Source organism: Nannospalax galili, unplaced genomic scaffold (assembly GCF_000622305.1).
Source record: "Nannospalax galili isolate Female #2095 unplaced genomic scaffold, S.galili_v1.0 scaffold881, whole genome shotgun sequence".
NCBI classification, from domain to species: domain Eukaryota; kingdom Metazoa; phylum Chordata; class Mammalia; order Rodentia; family Spalacidae; genus Nannospalax; species Nannospalax galili.
In genome coordinates, this window is record NW_008344709.1 from 116,945 (window position 1) to 121,685 (window position 4,741).

The following is a 4,741-nucleotide window of genomic DNA, read 5'->3' on the forward strand; positions in this document are numbered from 1 at the left end:
ATTGTAATACCTTCTTGAATCATTGTCCCTTTGATCAAAATGAAGTGGCCTTCTTTGTCTCTTCTGATTAGTTTTAGTTTAAAGTCTATTTTGTCAGATATTAGAATTGCTATGCCTGCTTTTTTCTTAGTGCCATTTGCTTGGTATATTTTTTTCCATTCTTTCACTTTGAGATAGTGTCTGTCCTTGAAAGTGAGATGAGTTTCTTGCAGACAACAAAAAGATGGGTTTTGTTTCTTAATCCATGCACAAAGTCTGAGTCTTTTGACTGGGGAGTTAAGTCTGTTAATATTTAAAGTTATTAAAGAAAGAAGAGTATTGAATCCTCTAATTTTTATTTCTGTTTACATTCATCATGTAGCTGTACTTTTCCACAGTTATACCTTCATTGAATTTATTTCCACAATCCCTTGGGTACAGTCATCCCTTTCTTCAGCTCTTTGTATTTCTTCCAGAACTCTCTGAAGGGCTGGTTTTGTGGACATGAATTCATTCAGCCTTTTTATGTCATGGAAGATTTTTCTTTCCCCTTCAACTATAATAGATATTTTGGCTGTGTATAGTAATCTGGGTTGGCATCTGTGGTCATTTAACACTGGGAATACTTTGATCCAGGCTCTTCTGGCTTTCATAGTTTGCATTGAAAAGTCAGCTGTGATCCTAATGGGTTTTCCTTTATATGTGACTTGTTGTTTCTCTTTTGCAGCTTTCAGAATTTTCTCTTTATTTATGCGTATGTGTGTGTCTGTGTCTGTGTATATATGTCACATATGTGGGGGGTATTTGGGAGGTCAGAAAAGGGCATCAGATCCCATGGACCTAGGAACTCATGGAAGATCATAGAACAAGCATTCATATGTTTGGTCTTTTTATGGTGTTACACAATTCCTGCATATTCCATTCTTGTGATTTCTTAAATTTTTCATAATCCTTGCTTGAGTGGTCTAATTTGTCCACTTTATCATCCAGTCTTGATACTCTGTTTTCCATTTCATACATCCTATTACCGAGGCTTTCTTCTGTCATTTCTAATTGACTTACTGAGTGTTTCACTTCCTTCTTAATTTCATCCTGAGTATTCTTCAATATTTCTAACTCTTTTCTGAATTCATTCAGAAGTTTACCCCTATCTTCCTTCAGTTATTTGATTTCTTTTTTTGTGTGTCCTTTAAATTCATTGAATTCTTTTATCATGTTTATAATTATTCTTTTGAGTTCCATGTCCTGCATTATCGCTAGGGGATTTTCATTGTACTCCTTTAGAGGACTATTGGTATTCGATGGGAATATGTTATTTTGGTTTTTCATGTTATTATTTTTTCTCTGTGATTTTGACATGCATTTCTTTGTAGTTTCTGATTCTTATGTGAGACTCAGGCCTTCAAGTTTAGGTCTACTTCTTTTTGTGAACTTTATGTGTCTTTGTGGTTTACTTTGGGCATGAAAGGCTGGTTCGTCTAAACTTCTAGTTTCTCTTTTGATTTTATATTGGAGTGGCTGGATTGCTTTTATCCTCAGGATTCCCCACAAAGGGCTAATTCAGATGAGGGTCAGATCTTTTCAGGCTTTCTCCTAAGGTCTCAATCCCTCCAGGAACGATTTTGGCCTCAGGAATTTGGGGTTGGACTGACCAGGGAGCCTGGCCCAGGAAAGATGCTGATCTAGGTCAGCTGGTGGCCATTCCACCCAGAGATGCAAAGGCAGATGGGGCTGGAAGAGGCCCCAAGGATTTCTGGCAACTGCTCTGAGTTGCTGTTTGGTCTGGATGCAAAGGATCAGGAAGAGCAATGGTCAGCCCCTGCTACCCAGAAAGAGGCTGGGGGTGGTACAGGCCCAGGGAACCAGAGGGAAGTGAGGGCGGGGCCAGGTCCAGAAGCAGTGCTCATGGGGCTCAGAGAAGGCACTATGTTGGTCTGGATGAAAGGGATCAGGAAGTAGTATTCGTGATGTGTATTTCTTATTGGAAAAAATATACACGGAATTTAATTTTCATCCAACCTGCTAGTCTGTGTCTTTGACTAACATTTCAAGTTCTTGTTAGAAGGTGTGTGCTGGTGTTTGCTGCTTTGTAGCACTTGGTGCTGTTCGGGTCTTCACTTGCTCATCTCCTCTTCTCATGTACTTTATTTCCCTTTCTTAGGGGTATGGTGAAGGGACTGTGAAGCAGTGTTCCTATGGCTTTAAAAATATGCTTGGCAGCAGCTATTGAAAGAGGAGAGCTCCAGCGAAGGCCTGGTGATGTGGGCCCCTGCGCTTCTGGAAGACAAAAGGGACCCCCGAAAGGCAGTGTACCCGTGCTGGCCTCACCGCGCTTTTTGACCTTAGCCCTTAGGGAAATCGGGGGTAGTTAGACAAAGTGGGCTTGACAATGCTGTGATCAGGGAGTTGGGCTCTCCCTGCAGGAGGGGCACCGCCTGAGCTCCTGAACTCAGTACATGGAAAAACAAATCCAAACAAGAAAACGGGGACAGAATAATGCTGTCCAAGCAAGCCCAAGAGTGGTTTCTTACCCATGTGCAGGTCACAGTGATCCAAGCTAGAGATATGAAGCCAAAAGTGGCACCAATGACACATTCACCATAATTCAGTCAGGTAAGGAAAAGTATTCTCCATGTCTTTAGCAGAGAAAACCCGGGAGTGGGTCTGGAAGGAGGGGGCGTCCGTTGAGCTGTCCCGGATGCTCATGCAGGGCAATCCTGAAAATTACATTCTTTCTTTGCCTTGTAGTGATGCACAGGTCCCTGGTGGGGCTGGACAAGTTTTTAGGGCAGGTGGCAAATAATCCCAATGACATCTTTGAGAACAAAGAAGGAAAACAGTTGTTTAGATTAGAATCCAAATAAGGAAAAAGAATAAAAAATGGGTGAGATAAAAGGTCAATATTCAGTTTTTGAGGAACAATAAGACAGCAGGTATGTTTGACTTGTCGATGAAGGGCAAAACAAGATTTCCTTTTGCAAAATTAAAAGATAAAATGAAAGGGAGAAAAATTGACGGAACATTTTCTGATACATCTGCAGTCATTACAAGTACTCACGTGCCCAGTGCCAGTGCTGAATTTTCAACCGGTAAAATGGGGATGAAATCCAAACCCAAAAAGCATTTTCTTTCAGGTCCTCAGCGGCTCTCTTTTGCGCATTCCATGTCTGATTTAACTGGGTCCCAAGTATCTTCAGAGAAGATGAAGTGTGGCGCCATAGGCCAACGCATGTTCTCAGCTGCCAAATAGATCGCTTTGGAGTTGTTCTAGAAAACAAAAGTCTCAAGTCTCCACACAGAAGAACACTGAGTTTCGGTACTTCTAAACTGAGCCAACGTTACAGCATTGTGGCTGAAAGTGAACCCTCTTTTGGTAGACAGAATGACCCATTTACAAACGTGACTGCTTCATTACTGCCAAAATTTGCAACACTGCCAAGGGGAGAAAAATCCGTTTGAAGAAATCAGTGAGTCATGGGACAGTGGCCTGAATTTATTTTCAAAGTAAGGAAAGCAAATAAGAGAGAGAAAAGGGAGAAAGTGAGCATCAAAAGAGTGACCTGGGAAAAAAGACAGCAGGCACTCTGTTAAACTCAGTGGGGGATCTGATAGCCCTTGTGACTTGAAATCACCTAATGCATTTAGTGAAAATCAGCAGGAGTATTTTGATTGAGTCAACCAATCCGTTTAAACAAAATTCAGGGCTTCAACTCTAATGCCATCTTCAATTTTCATATGAATCTGACAAGCAGTGAAGACCTCAGGAGAATCCCACAGGAACCCTTTGGATGCCACGGCATGGTATCGGAGTCTGACCTATCTCGACCTCGACATAGGTGCTGCAGGAGCTGGTGAAGCACATAGAACTCCTTCGGAGGAAGAATACCCACATCTGGGAGCTGCAGGACTATATCGACAACCTCCTTGTCAAGGTGATAGAGGAAACCACCAGCATCCTCCCAGTGCCCAACAAGCCGTCCAGGAAAGCTGGCAAGTTCGCCAGTGCAGTGTCTGTCATTTGGAAGCAAGAGCGAGAGGGTAGGAAGGAAGAGAGGGAAATGTGGTACTGGAAGGGGACCACATCAGGTTTCATTTCTTACCCTCCTTCATTGTGAAAATTCATCTGACCTGTCAGAATTTGTAGGAACTATCAAGAGTGACCTTTGAAGTGAGCAAACGACTCTAATCTCTTAAGGCAAACATGGGCCAGTGTCTCAGTAACAGTTCTGTAGCATTCAGTTGGGTGCTGGTGCTGGACCTCAGTCTGCCATAGGCCCAGAAATGTCTTCAGGAGCCCATGAGTTGTTCCTCAGCAATAGATTCCATATAGCAGAATTGAGACTGTGGTTGGATTCTCAGAAGTCAGTGTGTAGACATACTTAGCATCAGGAATACTGCTCCTTACAAACACTACTGAAAAATGGTTCCTATTTTATATACATGTATCCATACATGAATATATATGTTCATGTGTCTTTGTATATAAAGCACATGCATATACCTCATAAACACATGTGTTTTAAGAACACTTAAAAACAAGTGATTGCCTCTAAGTTTAGGTTACCAGTTATAGTTTAAAATGTGCTTTTGCAATATCCACACAAGACTAGTCATTGGCAGGACTATGCCAGCTCTGTGGAGACTCCTTCAGACGACTCCTGACTGAGCCTTATTTCAAAGTGAGCAGCTATGTCTAACTCCAGTATTCAGCTTTAGCTCCTGTTCTCCAAAGTGACAATCTAAGGTCTTTTTTCAAGGAATG

General features: G+C 41.9%; 1 pseudogene; it reads left to right on the forward strand.

The window, feature by feature from the left end:
• The first annotated feature begins 2,475 nt into the window (after positions 1-2,475).
• On the forward strand, positions 2,476-4,094 carry LOC103740385 (annotated as a pseudogene).
• The last annotated feature ends 647 nt before the right edge of the window (positions 4,095-4,741 follow it).